Here is a 16,675-nt window from a genome sequence, read left to right as displayed (position 1 = left end):
AACATGGTACATGGCGGGAATATTGAACAATGATCAACTGTGATAGACTAATCAGCAATGCAATGATCCAGGACAGTTCCAAAGGACTCATGACAAAGAATGCTGTCCACCTTCAGAGAAAGAACTGTTGGAGTCAGATGCAGCAAATACTAGTTTTCACATTCATTATTCGTAGTTTTATTTTGAGATTTTGGATTTTTATGAATATTCTCTTACAACAGTGACCCAAAATGATACATGATAATAAATGTAAAACCCAGATGGAATTGCTTACCATCTCCAAGAGTGGGGAGGGAGGGAAAGAGGGAGACAATTTAGATCTTATAACTTCATAAAGCATATGCTGAAGATTATTATAGGTAATTGGGGGAAAACCTTTGAATAAAAATGCATAAAATAAAAATCATAGGACTGCCAAAGATAGTTATCAAAATGTTTAATTAACTAGTTCTTGGACACAAGCTCCATTCAGTTGTTCCCAAATATCCAAGCATTTTTTTTCAAAAGCAAACAAAATACAGAAAGGATAATTGTCTCCTTTCTCATGGATGGTTTCAAGTGATCTTCAAGGAAGATTTGGTTGTAACCATTTAAGATCTCTTTCAGGATTCGAATCATATGAAGGAGGATGCTTTTCTCAAGCATCAAAAAATATTAGAAATCATAACAAGATTTAGAAAGTGAGAGAAACCTTATTGTGATTGAGCTAGTTACCCAAAATTAACCAGGGCTACTAAATATCCTTAGTACTAATGTTGGGGTCATGTCTCATTACATCATAGACCCAATTAGATAAATATAACAGTGATTTTAATGAAACCAAGGTCCATATTTAATCAATATTGCTATTATTCTTTTAAACTGGTGATGCTATACACCTCTAATGCATAAAATATCATGACCTTAAAAAATTAAAGTTTCAAATCACCAAAGGAGTCATGGAAAGAGTATATGGTGAGTATGAGTAGTTTGCAATTTTTTTTTGTTTTGCTATTGTTCAATTATTTCAGTTATGTCTGATTCTTTGTGACCCTATTTTGGGGTTTTCTTGGCAAAGATACTGAAGTGATTTACCGTTTCTTTCTCCAGATCATTTTATACTGAGGAAATTGAACCCAACAGGGTGAAGTGACCCAGGGTCACATAGCTAGTAAGTGCCTGATGCTGGATTCAAACTCATGAAAACATATTGCTGATTCATAGCCCTGAGCTCTAAGCACTGTGCCATTTAGTCTTCCCCATGCAACATATTGCCAAGCAAGTATTATTGAAGAGAAGTGGTATTAGGGGCAGGGGATTGAGATCCCGGTCTAGAAAGGGGAGATCCTAGGTTCAAATTTGACCTTAGACACTTCGTAGCTGGGTGACCATGGGCAAGTTCCTTAACCCCAATTGCCTAACTCTTATGTCTCTTCTACTTTGGAACCAATACCTAGTACTGATTCTAAGAAAGGAAGGAAGGAAGGAAGGAAGGAAGGAAGGAAGGAAGGAAGGAAGGAAGGAAGGAAGGAAGGAAGGAAGGAAGGAAGGAAGGAAGGAAGGAAGGAAGGAAGGAAGGAAGGAAGGAAGGAAGGAAGGAAGGAGAAAGGAAGGAAGGAAGAAAGGAAGGAAGGAATGAACGAACGAACGAATGAACGAACGAACGAAGGAGAAAGGAAGGAAGGAAGGAAGGAAGGAACGAACGAACGAACGAACGAATGAACGAACGAACGAAGGAAAATAGATTACTAGAAAATGAGGAGAGCTGGTCCTTTATCCTGAATGAGGGATTTCAAAAGCATGGCCCATATATTTCATCATCATCATCCTTTAAAGTCCCAGCTCACTGGCATGACACCACTGTGAAGGGCTTATATGATAATATTAACAGAAATTTCCTAGTATGAAAAGAGATAGATGACTTACACTTGTTGCCATTGTGGCATAGACTGTATTTGTGAGTTTACAGATCCATTCCATTATCAATGTGTGTTTGGCCTCCATTCTTTATACTGTGAATCTTTATCCTTAGCAATTCACTGATTGCTAAATTGACAATCAATTTGACTGAGAGAATCAGAGGTTATCATTTTTCTTTGAGGATTTTAGTTCATTAATCTGACATTTACTGAGTTACAAAAAGGGAATAATTGTACTATTTGTCGTCATTCTTTGCTATTGAGGCCTATGTAAGTGGGAAAATGTATACAGGAAAAAGTTGATCAGGACTCCTTAGATGAGTTGTTTACCCCATCCCAAGCCTCGATACTATAATCTCAGAAAGTGGGAAGGTAACAGAGAAGACAAGGTGTAAATCCCTTAAATACAAGGCAAAGAAGGGCAGTCACTGCATTATCCCTCATGAGATGCTCTCCTTGCAATAGAGTGCAACTTGCCCTTATCTAGCATAAGATACAATATGCCTTTTATCACATTTCAAGAGGAAATCTGAGGGATGCAGACAGTAGAGGCAGAAGAAACCTGTGAGACAGAACCCCTGGCAGGAAGGAATCTGAGCCCAGGAAGGCGCTTCCTCCTTTGCTTAATCCCTTGGTCTCTATACCACAGAGCAGGGTGGGGCAGGGGAATGAGTTTTCTTTCTCCCTACGTATAAATCTTTGGAGTGTGACTTTTGGCAGCATAGAAGAGAACCAACTCTAAATGGGATTCAAGCTATTTAGACCCAGCTAGGAGACCTGCACAGCAGAGAACATTCTAGCAACCTCAGAGTCATACCATAGTTCTTAGCCTAAGGACCATGAATGTGTTCTTTTAATATTTTATAACTATATTTCAATATAATTAGTTTCCTTTGTAGATTTACATATTTTATTTTACACGTCTAAAAGATTATTCTGAGGATTCCCTAGGTTTCACCAGACAGCCAAAGGGCTCAATGACACAAACAAAAGACTAAGAACTCCAACCCAATGTTAGTCATAGAATCATAGATTGTTTTAAGTTGTTACATACCTTAGAGGTCACGTCTCTCATTTTATAAATAAGAATATTAGGGGGCCAGAGAAGTTAAGTGACTTTTGCCTAAGGTCACACAGGTACAATAAGTAAAAGGCAGGATTTGAACCTAGACCCTCTCACTCCAAGGCCAGTATGCTTCCTACTCTTACTAGGTTGCCTCCTATTCCCTAACCCTGTCATTGATACATTATAAAAGCCTATTGGGCAGCAGGGCTAGAGAAAGGCGGTCAATGGTTCAAACATGGCCTCAAATATTTCCTAGCTGTGTGACCCTGGACAAGTCCCTTAACTTTGATTGTTCAGCTCTTACCAAGTCTTAGAATCAATTCTAAAGCAGAAGGTAAGGATTAGGGGAAAAAGAAAGAGTGAAGGGAACAGGCTATTATAATATTATAATTTTGTATTAAAGTTGGATGGCTTAAGGTCTTGGGTAGAAACCCAAAGGTCAGCCATGGAACTAAATCCTTTCCCTATTACCTTGGTAACATTGTCATGGAACCAGTTAATGTTAAGAGAGTTTTTTGTTTGAGAAGCAAAACTACCCACTTCTACCCATTGTTCCCAGCTATTCACTTTTATTTATCTCCTCTTTTCAACTCGTTTAATATGTAACATGCAAAGAGCCCTCTTTGCTAAGATGCTTTGAAGGATGCCTTGTTTAAGTCACAGCCTCCTTGTGTGGTTGATCCATATTCAGTACTTCTAGTCAGCTATTGTACTTCGACTTTAAGATAAAAATCAATAAATAGAAAGTTACAAAAGAGACAGACTGATCTTTTCACATTCCCTCAAACACACAAAATGGCTTCATCTTGACTTATCTGGGTCTTTCAGGAAAGTTCAATTAAATGGGCTTTTTGCTTTTATTTAAGCATGTAGAAGCCATGGAGAAAAAAATGTCTTTCCATCATGAAGCCGGCGTGATTGCTGCCTGACACTGGCCCTGGAAACCGTGCTGATTCTGAGTGATGTGGCCATCTTCACGTGGTCCTTTGTAAACAAGTACAAGCAATGACTTGGGTGTAAAGGACAACCTCTTCTTCATTATTCCTCTTCAGGGGAACGAGATTATGAAGAGAGCAGCAGTTAACACTCTGAACATCACTGTAACCTTCTTTTTCTTTAGATCCAGCTTCAGATCTATTAACAAGTAGTCCAAGAAAGTCAAATTTCTGCCTTCCCGCATCCTTTAAACATGATGAAGAGTGGCAGCTAGTTAGTATATTGGGCAGAGCACCAGGCTTGCAGTTGGAAGGACCTGGGTTCAAATCTAGCATCAGATACTTCTGAGCTGTTGAAATAGAAGAATGTAAATTGACTGGGAAATGTTTCTAATTTGAAATAGAGAAAGGTAAACTGAGGGGAAACTGTTTCTTCTTGCAATAACTGTTGTCCTCTGGCTGGCAGTGACTAGAGAGAACTGCTACAGGAACCTGAGGCTGCTTATTGGTAATGGATGTAGCAATGAGAAATGCTGAAGGGTGCCACCACACAGGGATGCTGGTACACAGAAGACTGCTCTGGGGTTTACCCTGGGGTTTGCCTGCTGATCCCTACTGATGGCTGATGGATCAATCTATTTCCTAACCTCCTTCCTCCCTCATTCCCTCCCTTTTCCAACCCTCTCTACCCAGTTCTTGAAGCCTTTGGCTCCTTCCCTCCCCACTTGAGTAAACTATAAAGATACTCCTTTCTTTTCCTTTTTAAATCAAGGGGGTCTATGGGGATAACAGGATGGGAAATTAAGGTAAGAGGGATAAGGATTTCCCTAATCTAAATGAGATAAAATTGAGGGTTTGGGGAGTCACAAGTGTGACTCTTAGACAGTTAGGAAGATGGAGGACAGCAGCCCTTTCAAAATCTTCTTTCTTCTTCTTCACAAATTCAGCCTGGCTGGTCTCCTTTCTCAGCTTCAACCACAGAGAAAAACAAAGTTCAAAGTCTCTGTTTCTTCTGGCCAGCTCAACTCTCAAATATATCACCAACTCAAAAGCTCCTCCCCTGGTCAGCTTCCACTGCTCAGAGACAGAGAGACAGAGACCCAGTCCCCAAAAGCCAAGTTTCTCTTCTCAGTGTCAACTTCAACTGCTCAGAGCCAGAGAAACCCCAAAAACCAAGTCAGCCTCCCAAAGGTCTTTCAGCCAGCTTCAAACCTCCAGGGAAAGAGAGAGTGACTTCCAGTCAGAGACACAGAGACCAAAAGCCAAGTTTTTCTTCTCCCCAACTGCCACTCCTAGGAACATTCCATTGGAATCTTCTCTTGATTGACAGCTAGGTCTTCAGCCTTGCATCTTGGCCCACAAGTCCTGCAAAACCTCTCTCTCTTCATGTCTCTATCACACTGTGTAACCCAGGGCAAGTTGTTTACCACCACCCCCCCCCATTGTCTAGCCCTTTCTGCCCTTCTGCTTTAGAATCATAAGGATTCTAAGAAAGAAGATCAGAATATAAGGTTTAAAAAAGAAGGGTGAAGAGCCTTGAATTCATGTCATATTATGATGGGTAGAATGGACTGTTTATCCTGAAGTGAACATTCAGAGGGCTTTTAATAATAATTGAAACTATTTTAATTGTATTTAAATTTAATTTTGTTTAATTTATTTATTATTATATTATATATAATATATTATATAAATATACATTTATTTAAATTTAAATATAAAATAATTTAAAAATAAAACCTTCTTGTCAGTGGTTTGCACATTGGGGGAAATTTAACCTAAGATATGTCCTGTAGGCAGGACAGGACTGAGCACTGTGTTCTGGGCTGGTCACCATCAAGGAGAGTAGAAGAAGTGACAAAGGGATTACTCAGGAGGTCAGTCTGTTCTTTGGAAGTTGTCACTTTCCTTAGGCAAATAACACAGGGATTCCCCTACTATATAGAAAACTTTTTTAGGAGAAATGTCTTCCTATTAGAAGGAGTTGGCCAGCGACATGTTTTCAGGACTGGAAAGCATCTTGGAGATGATCTAGTCCTTGTGTAGTAAAGGGAATTCTTGGTCAGGGGTGGCTTAATTAGTTGGCCACTGAAATTCTTTTCCACTTTAAGATTCTTGAGTCTTTATGTAATCAAATATTTGTTGAATGTGAATGACATACATCAGTGTTGGTCAAATAGAGCTAAAGATAAGGATTTTTGATGGGAAGGAAGGAAGCCGGAAATTGTTTGGAGAGAGCATCAGGGATGGAATGAGGGGTCTAAGAGAATGAAGACTAAATCCATCTGGCCAAAGGCTCATGGACTCTAAATACCAAGATGGACATCTTATTCTTGTGTATCCTTATATCTATAATGACCCTTTAGAGCTAATTGTATACTTTCCAAACTTCCTGAAATTTTCCCTGGTGATGCCAGTAGAATGGAAACCATCTGTGTAGTAGCTCCAATGATGGAAGACAGTCTACATGGTAAATGGGCAGAAAGTTTTTAAGAGTATGAGTTTTTTTTCAACTGAGCAATGAGTAATTACAATGACCAAGCTTGATCTAGTAGATGAGATCAGAAACTGTCCTTCCTTCCCTTCTTTGCAGAGCTGTGGGACTATGCCTATGGACTATGGGATAGAGACCATGCTGCCGGACTCATTCAAAGTGTTGGTTACTTTGGTTGAAGTATTCTCTTTCATTTAAGATCTTTGGTATGAGGAGTGTCTCTGAGTAGTGTAAAGAGAAGGTTATTTTTAGAAATTACAAACAAAATATATCAATAGAAATTAATCTTTTTTTAATTTGAGATTGTCCTTAGGCATTATCATTTGTTTCTTTTGGAATCCTTTGTTTTATTTTATTCATTTAAAAACTATATTCTGGCCTTCTCAGACCAGAAACCAGAGTTGTGACTTTAATCCTTCCAGGTCCAGGTCCTTCTGGGCCTCGCTGCCACCACCCCTGCCTCCTCAGAATCCTGATCAGGATTTTGTCCTTTTCCCCAAAATGAAGACCGTCGTTCGATGCTGCCTGTTTTTGTCAAGAGCGGTACCACAGATCTTTCTCCAGAAGGGTGGCAAATCTCTGCTCTTCTGTGCCCAGAACTGCTCCAAAATGATGGAAGTTGAATCAAAACCTGCTTCTCAGGCTATGACCACTTCACTAACTAACTTCCAGCAAGTAAAAGAAACGCTTCCAGCCACAGAGAAGGACAAAACTTCCAAAGCTGTTATCCAGCCTGCTAATGATTCTCAACAGGCCACTGGGAGATTCCAAGGACCCTCTGGTTATCCATCGTCTGCCACAATCCAGGGAACTAACTGCTAGTAAATGCTCCTTCCTTGGGGCTGAGATGAACCAAGGAACCTGCAACATCTTCCATAAGGCCAGTTTAGAACTTCAAGAGGATGCACAAGAAATGCAGGCCATAAGGAAAGAAGTTGCTCAAACTCCAATTAATACTTCCATGATTAATCTCAAGACTGGTAGAGAAGATCAGGATGGTTTGCTAAGGAATTTGCAGAATTTCCTGCAAAAGCAAAGACCACAAAGGGCCTCCCATCTCCTTCAGGACAATTTGCCAAAATCTGTTTCCATTTTTCAGTATGATCATTTCTTGGAGAAAAAATTTGATGAGAAAAAAAGTGATCATACTTACCGCGTGTTTAAAACTGTGAACTGGGGAGCACACATATTCCTGATGGCAGATGACTACACTGATTCTCTTGTTACTAAAAAGCAGGTGTCTGGGGTAGAAATGATTACCTAGGGATGAGTCACCCTCAGGTGTGCAGGGAAGTCATGGAAACATTAAAACCACATGGTGCTGGAGCAGGTGGCACTAGAACTATTTCTGGAACGAGTAAGTTTCATGTTGATCTAGAACAAGAATTGACTGACCTCCATGGGAAAGAGGCAGCATTACTGTTTTTATCTTGCTTTGTTGCTAATGACTTCATGTTGGCTAAAATGATACCAGGTTGTAAAATTTGTTCTAATTCTGGAAACCATGCCTCCGTGATCCAAGGAGTTCATAATATCATAATCACAGAGTGCCAAAGTATATATTTCACCACGATGACATAAACATCTCAGAGAGCTGCTAAAGAAATCAGACACTTACGTCCCTAAGACAGTCACATTTGAAACTGTTCTTTCAATGGATGAAGCCTTGTGTCCATTGGAAGAATTTGTGTATGTGATGTAACCCATGAATATGAGGTAATCACCTTTGTGGATGAAGTTCATGCTATAGGGTTATATTCAAGGAGGTGGGATACGGAACTGAGATGGAATCATGCACAAATGGATCATTTCTGGAATGTGTTTTGGGGTGTGTTGGGGACTACATAGCCAGCACCAGCTCTTTAATAGCCACGGTCTGATTGTATGCCACTGGCTTCATCTTCACAACTTCTCTCCCCACTATGCATCTGGCTGGCATGCTGTAAGGGTTAAAAATTAAAGGATGTATAAAAATATGGTTGCTGGAAATATATTACTTAAGTCAGGATGACTTGTTATGGTAGTTTATTTACAAAAGGCAAAAGAGTAAAAGTAAGGAAATGAGACAGAGAGTAGATAATTACTCCAGCATGGTATGAACCTGGCAAGGCTTCAGAGGTCCCAGCAAAGGGGTGCCCAGAGGTAAATTAAACAAGGGTTCTGGCCACAAGGACTTCTCCAAGATGAGGGGCCTCTTCAGAGGCTAGTACCTTCAGGAAAGCCATGAAAAGGAGTCAACTTTTTCACTCACTGTGGAGGAGAGAAATTATAAGGCATGCAAAAGGACAAGAAGCAAGACAAGAAGCTGGAGATTGATCAGCTGTCAATCAAAGGAAAATTCCTTTTGGAATATGACTGGGAAACAATTGAAGGCAAGAGCCAACTGCTGACTGGATTTCTAGGCTTTTGGCTGATGGTGACTTTGAAGGAAGAAGCTGGGTTTATCTCTGGGACTTGGGATAATCAAGTTGGAGGTGGCCTGGATGATTTGAAGGCAGATAAAGAAGAGCAATAGTCCATATATCTCTCTGACTTGCTCTGTTTCATGCTAGTGACTGAATTGCCATTTCTTTCAATATCCTCCAATCTAAGACTCACAGTAGATAATAGGGAAACCTCCAACCCTCTTACCTTATCCTCTATCTTTTCTGTTTTCCCCAATAAACCCTTATTTGAGATAAAGAAAAGAGTATTTCCTCTGAAACATCATAGCTCACCCTGAATAACTTAGAAGAAGGCTGAAGAAGGGGGAAGGGGAAACTAAAGGGAAGAAGAGGGAAGGAAGGGAAATTGGAAGAGGGAGGAAGGGAGGTATAAAAGGGAGGAGGGTAGGCAAAAGAAGATAACTATCTGATCTATTAGTTATTTAGTATCCATCAAATACACCCTCCAATATTATCTATTACATCACCCGCATGGTAGTTCAAAGGGAGAGATTCAAGAACAGTCTCACCAGATTTCAGATTCTCAGTTCCACAAAGTAGATCCTTCACCAGCTCCAACTCCAACTTCAACTCCAATTCTGAACTCTGAAGAACTGACTTCACAGGAAGTTGCCATTGCCATTGCTTTTAAAGACACTTCTTTGTGTCACTTCCTATGCATTCCTTCCACTTTACGTAGACCAATTGTAGCTTTAGCTTTGCTTAGGACTGCCCAGGGGGCAGTCAGTCATTTCTGATTTGTCAACCACTATAGCACATGTGGGTCACAGACTTACCCATACTTTAGGATAAGTGGGGTATATACACTTCTGGTGATTAAATCTAAAAGTGGATGAGTGGAGAGTTAATCCTATCTTCACGGTTCTCCCATTGGTCAGTATCTTAAAGAGCATGGAAGGACAAGCCCTTAGTGGGTAGCACCAGCTCAATGTGAAACTGATGAGGCAGATGTTGATGGATGCCAGACTCCTTGTGGTCCATGGCCCCAGACACATCATTCCAATCTAGGTGGCAGATGCTGCTAAAAATGCAGAGGTCTGTGATGAACTAAATGAGCAAACAACATCTAAGTCCAAGCTATCAATTACCAAATAGACCCCTGAGGAAAAGAGCTCCTCCATATCCCTCAACTCCCTCACCACACTCCACAGATGAACTATTTTCTGGATACTTGGAAACTCATTGGGCTGTACCTGAAGCCTCACTCTTCAGCAGAGTGTCACTTCTGTAGGAGACCCTTACACTTTGAAGTCCTAAGAGAGAGAGAGAGAGAGAGAGAGAGAGAGAGAGAGAGAGAGAGAGAGAGAGAGAGAGAGAGAGAGAGCTAAAGCGTGAATGGACGAGTCTGTTTCCTTTCACCTCCCCTAAGAGAGAGGCAGTTGGCAGTTGCTGCACTAGGTATACTGAGGTTTCCTGAGGAAATGGGTGGTGGAGAATTGAAGACAGATCTCCCCTACCAACTAAACTCAAGAATGGCCTCAGTTCTTCTGGCACAGAGAGGATTTGGAGGCAAGCCCTGTGGAGGCTTTGTCTCAGAGAAGGATGGTTCTGGTGGCTCTCTGTTGATCTTGAATCATACACCCTCTCAAATATAAATCGAGAGACTTGACAAATATGACTGTTGCTTCATAAGATTTCAGGATGGATCTATAGGTGAATTGGATGATGGAAAGTGAGATTGGTTACCCTAATGTTTTCCTATACAGTCTCTCACTTGGACAGCATAATTTCATGGATCCAGGTTTCTCCATCCCATACCCCTAACTAAACAATCCCACTATTAATTTATGTATGTAGCTGTTCTAAAAAAAAACTATTAAAAGATAGGTGTAAGAAGACTAGAAGGGCAAGGGAACTGGGTTCTCTCCTCCATGAGTCCACAGTCCCCTTTTGGGGCTTGAGATATCTTCTCCTCAGTTGAGAGGTGGTTGAAGATATCAAACTGATGATGGATCTATAGGAAACTTGCCTACAGAAACAGGATATTCTCTGGAGGCTCTCAGTGAAATTTTTAGCCCAAGAACAGGTCTTGCCAGGTCCAGGACTCAGCTCAAAAGGCCCAGAATTCCATGCATATCTTCCTCAGGTCACTTTTCCTTCCCAGCATCACTTGCTCTTCAACTGATGTTTGTGCCACTCACCCCTGGTGCCAAGATTCCAAAATCCTCTCACGCACCCCTCATTACAAAGAGGAAATACAGTAAAATGAATACTGGGTCAGGGGCCAGGGTCCAAATCTCAGCCTTGCAAGTTTGAATCTGGGTAAGATGAGGTGATTGGTATAAGAGAAAGAGCCTCAGCTTGGATCATCTACCTGGTCTCTGAACCTCAGTGTCCTCACCCTGTAAAAGGAAGGATAGCCTGGAGACCTTGAGGCTCCTGCCACACAGATGTCCATGTCTTGGCTATTTGCAGGAAAAGAATGATCTCTGTTTTCTTTTCTTTTCTTTTTATACATGCCCTACCCCAAAGCTGTCCTCAGGGTGTTCAAGGAACAGAGCAAACCACAGACACTTGTCGATCCTCACCCGAACTCGATTTTGCCCCATACTCAGTGGGGCTCATTTTAGTCAGGTAAAATCACATTAAAATGTACCTCAAAAGCCATGAGCGCCTAGAGATGTCATCAAGGAATAATACAAGGAATGAGAATTGATGCTCTACTTCCCTAAAGGATGGCAGGGTGAGAGTCAATATAATAAGCATCTATAAACATATAAAGCACTATATAAAGTGCCTACTATGTGTACAATACCGTGCTAGGGATCTATAGATGAAAATGAAATAAAAATCTTTTCCTTTAAGGATTTTATCATCTGCTAGGGCTGCTCTTCTTAGCTCTACAAGGGACTTAAGTTTTAAAAGAAAAACACTTTTAGAAATAACCATCCACCTCTTTCCCCTCTACCAGCTGCTGCTATTCATAGGTGGCACAGTGGGTAGAACACTGGCTCTACAGTCAGGAGTTCAAATACCTTCCTCAGGCTGAGAAAGATTTCAGTTTCCTTCACTGTAAAATGTAAGACCTCACAGGTCTGTTGTGTTGATCAAATGAGATAATGTCTAAAACACTTACTAATGATGCCTGGCACATAGTAGGTGCTTTCTTCAAGAAGTATCTACATTTCCTAGTACTGCCTTATTGCCAAGATGGAGAGATGAGATTCATAAGGAGATGTGAGCAAGTTGAACTTGGATGCTGATAATGGTGTCCATGCTCTAGTCTCCAAGATCCAAATAAATATGGATAAATATGAATCAAATATGAATAAATATTAATCAAAGCCATTGTCTAGCTCATATGACTCAAATTGCTGATCTGCCTTGGTGCTAATCAACCATATTGACCTTTATAATCAATTCTAAGGCTCTGATTCTGGGATTAAAAGAGTTAAGGAGATTTGAGCAAGTGGCATGACTTTCCTGGCTCTATTTCCTTAGCTCTGAAGTGACCGAGTTGGGCATGAGTGGCCTTTGAAGTCTCTTTCGTCTCTAGGTTTATGATCCTTTGATTCAATGAACTTGGACTCTGATAATGGTGGCCCTGCTCTAGTCTCTAAGATCCTCCATTGGAGACCATGGTTCTAAGCATCATCCAATGCTGCTGTCTCTCTCTCAGTGAAAACTCAGTGGATTCTTCACTTCTATCAGGAATTTGTCTCAAAATGCCAATAGCTACCTAAAAAAGATGTTTGGCCTCATTCATTCATTTAGCAAGCATGCATTAAACCCTTCGCATATGTCATGTACTGGAGATGCAAGGACAAAAATGAAATATCCCCCACTCCTAAGGGGCTTGGATTCTTTTGGGGAAAGGTATGCAATTCCTTTTAAGAAAGGACAGAACCTTAGAACTGAATGGAACCTACCAGGTCATCTAGTCCTACTTTGTGTCCAACCCATTTATATAATTTTTAAATTTTATTTATTAAAACCTTTACCTTCCAACTTAGAATCAATACTATGTATTGGTTCCAAGGCAGAAGAACAGTGAGGGCTGGGCAATGGGCACAAATTATTTTTCCAGGGTCATACAGCTAGGAAGTGGACCAGTTTTGAAGCTATGATCTTCCATCTGTAGGCATGGCTCTCAATCCTCTGAGCCACCTTGCTGCTATCATTTTAAATCAATAGATATCTAATTTGTTCCAATTAAATAAGCAATCAATGAGCAAATATTCCATACCAGGACTCAACAATGCCTTGATGAAGCAGTCCCTGCCTTATATAAACACACACATATATATACATATATGTACACATATATGAATACATGTGTCAAATATAAAATAAAGACAAAATTATTTGTTGAAAGAAGAGTAGAAGCCTGGATGGGAATAGGGGAGTCTGGAGGTAGTAGGTACTCAACAGAGATTCTAGGAATTGAAAGTGAAGAGGAAATGCATGCTAGCTCATACAAAGGCAGGTAAGATGGGAGATGAGAGATGCACTCATTATGTGAAGTAAACCTAGAGAGATGGGGTGGAGCCAAATGCTCATAGATGCTCATAGAATTTTAGAAGTGGAATCTTTCATCCTTTCTCACTTTCCAGATAAGGATACTGAGTCCTGGGAAGGTTAAAGTACCCATTTCTAATTCATTTATGGGAGAGCTAGGACTAGACTACAGGATTCCTTTCTAAAATCTATGGTATCCCAAAAGGCTGATGAAATTGAGTTGGCTTTATTGCTTCCTTCCTCCTTCCCCAGAAGGAGCTTTGAGTTAGTTCTCCAAATTTAAACTCCGGACAGGACTTGCTTTTTCTGCTGATGTAATGTCATCGATGGAAGGCTGTTTAAAAAAAAAAAAGACCTCAGAGAGTGACTGAGTCCAGGCAAGTGAAAACAATCCTTGTCCAAAGTTAACCAGATAGTAATAGATAACAAAGATGAGATTTGAACTTAAAGCCTTCAACAGCAAACCTGACACTGTTTTCCCTCTACTAAGAGTCTCTAAAGATCTGCTTCCTCCTTTCAGAGAAGCGTTGCTATGCCCACAGCATGGTCCAAAAAGCACCTCCCATCAATTTCACCTCAAACAATGGACGCCTCAAAATTTACAGGGGAAAAATATTAATGGATTATTTCATTAAGGATGAAAAAAAAATTCACGGGAATGGAATTTCCCCCAGTTCCTGGCAGAGAAGCAGCAAGTTAATTGCATTCCCTTGTTTCTCTGAAAAGAAAGAAACCCAGTGGGGGCCTTTCTAATTGCTTTTGGGGAGAGCCTGAGGGGAGATCAGGCTACAGTTACTCCTGCTAACTGGCTGGAAAAGTGAGGCAGGTAATGTCTCTGCCCTCCATAGCATCATGCCCATCCTGTGTGATGGAGGTGTTTTGATGCACTCTAAGAAAACTCAATCAGAAGCCTGGGGACTCTGGGCTTCCTGGCACTGCTGTTGGGTGAAAAATAAAATCCCCACTCAGTTTTGGAGAGCACACCAAGGCCTTTCCTTTGTAGATAGGGAAGGGAGGTCAATTGAGTGAAGTGGTTACAGAAAGCCCAGAGATTCATTTAGGGATGACTTCCCCAGGCTGGCAATGTGGACCTGTCCATTGCAGATAAGCATAGCCATGGGGTGGGAGAGCCACGCTGCTCCCAGTAATTTAGTTATTTCAGAATAACCCAGGAGAGCAACTAGGGCTGTATTGAAAACCAGTGTTAAAAAAAAAAAAACAGAGAACAGAAAACCAGAATCCCCTTGTCGCCTTCCCATAAATCCCATCTCGGGACATAAATGTTGGGCCAAAGGAGGACATAAAACCTGAAGTGGAAAAGAATGCCATCTGAGGTGAAGGCACAGGGTTCAAAGGCCCAGCTTTTGTCCCCTGTTTGAATTTCAGATGAGATAAAAACAGCAGCCTTCTCCGTGTTGAAGTGCAAAAGCTTACAGGGCTTCTTGTGAAAAGCAATTTATTTTAGATTATGGCGCAACTGCCATCATTTAAACAGCTCGGGATGGTAATTGAACTCAGAACCAACCTCTCTCTGAACACTGGGTGCAGTAATCAGTTTACTCAAGCTCATTCTAAATAATGTCCCTGCCGGGCCTCAAAGAGAGAGAAGGCAGGCATGAAGGGAGGCCCCGAAACCTTGAACGACTCCTCTCTTGGCAACCCTTGCAGCCACTAGCCCATTCAAATACTGTGAGGGAAGCATTCCAGCTGGGTCCGTGCTGTGCTTTTTGGGGGGGAATTTATATAAAAAATAGCTAGGAGGCAGCAATCAGGAGGAAATGAGATCAATACAATTAGCATCAGAGAACTTTGTTTTCAGCTGTCATCTCCTTTTTATCTCATAAAAAAGAACATATCCAAATTAAAGTAGAAAGAAAGAAAAAAAGCCAAGCCCCAACATTGGGGTCGCTCTGGTAGAAGAAGCTGGACTTGCATCATCGTCAGTGTCAGAAGAGTAACTCAGGCAGGGTCACTGGGGCTCTGACCCAAGGTGAGGAGATTTAGAGCACACTGGCAGTGCCATCTTCCCACAGGTGGATATTCAGGGCAACTTACATACATCATTTCCCTTAATATCTATCAAAAGGGTGTTTAACTGGGAGCCCTGGAAGCAGGCTGGTGGAGAGTGAAAGCCAGGGAAAGCCAGGAAAGGGTAAATGGACCGTTAACCCCTTCACAGTGCCAGTAGAACTAAAGGGATCCCCCACACACAATTTGGATGTACCCCCACTGAGGATTTGTAGAAAGGCATGATTAATCATTAAGTCACTCTTAAGCACTTATATGCCAGCATTGGGAGATAAAAAAGAGACAAAAGATGACAATTCCAACCTTCAAGGAGTTTATAATCTAATGGAAGGAACTCACGAACTGTGTAGGGTTGACTGACAAGAATGGGTTAGGATCTGCATCACTGGAAGGAATACCTAATCAGCAGGACTATGGAACCATCCATGTACTGAGGGAGAATGGGATCTGCCCCATGGAAGATGAATCATGTCATAAAATCACGAGATAATTGGTTTAAAGCAATCCAGTACTGCAGAAATCATCTGGTCTATCTCCTCATTTTACAGATATGGAAACTGAGATCTGAAAAGGGTAAGGGACTCCCTCAACATCACATAGATAATAATCCTTGAGAATTTGAACCAGGTCCTCCTACTCTAGAGCTAATATTCTTCCTACCATCTCATACTGCCTCCCATTTTTAGCTTATTTTTTTTCTTTAATATTTCATAGAGGAATTCCATAAACTGGTGGTGTTTTGTTTTTCTACATTTGAACTGTCTTTATCCAAAAAAAGAATCTTCTACCTGGCTGTCCAGCAGATGGCTCTCACTGTCATCCCCACTTTTTCTCTAATCCACAATCTCTCCTCTATTAGATCTATTAGATCTTTCTCTGATGCTGCTTAAAAATATACCTGTCACCCCTAGCCTTAAAAAAGCCAAACCCTTCCAAAATCCTGCCATTCCTAGCAGCTATCATCCTATATCTCTCATCTATTCAGCCAGACTTCTTGAAAAAACTATTTACAATTGGTGCCTCCAAATTCTCTTCACAAACTCTTCATATTTTGACTTATCTCAGAATTCAGCAGAAACTGCTTTCTCTAATATAATGGTCTCTTAATTGTCAAATGTGATGGTTGTTTTCTCCCCAAATTCTCCCCTCTTCTGAACTTCCTTGCTTCTGTTCTACTAGACACCCAGGCTTACAACATCACCTTTACCCCCACGCAGTCCCATAAGTTGCCAGAATTTGCCATTTCTACCTCCAAGATATCTCTTGTATTTTCTCCCTGTTCCCACCATCACAGCCGCCATTATATTTCAGCTCCTTCTCATCTCTCACCTGGATTATTGCAGCAGCCTGCT

General features: G+C 40.9%; 1 protein-coding gene and 1 pseudogene across 1 annotated transcript in view; both read left to right on the top strand.

Annotated features, from left to right (window-relative positions):
- FHIT (fragile histidine triad diadenosine triphosphatase) overlaps positions 1 to 16,675 on the top strand; it is a 1,742,917-nt gene that overhangs the window by 629,619 nt on the left and 1,096,623 nt on the right. The gene's annotated exons all lie outside the window — the stretch shown is intronic.
- Positions 6,775 to 15,717, top strand: LOC100617579 (5-aminolevulinate synthase, non-specific, mitochondrial-like; annotated as a pseudogene).

The sequence above is a fragment of the Monodelphis domestica genome, chromosome 7 (genome assembly GCF_027887165.1).
Source record: "Monodelphis domestica isolate mMonDom1 chromosome 7, mMonDom1.pri, whole genome shotgun sequence".
NCBI classification, from domain to species: domain Eukaryota; kingdom Metazoa; phylum Chordata; class Mammalia; order Didelphimorphia; family Didelphidae; genus Monodelphis; species Monodelphis domestica.
Note: the sequence above shows the minus strand (reverse complement) of the source record. Positions and strands in the feature narration are given on the sequence as shown.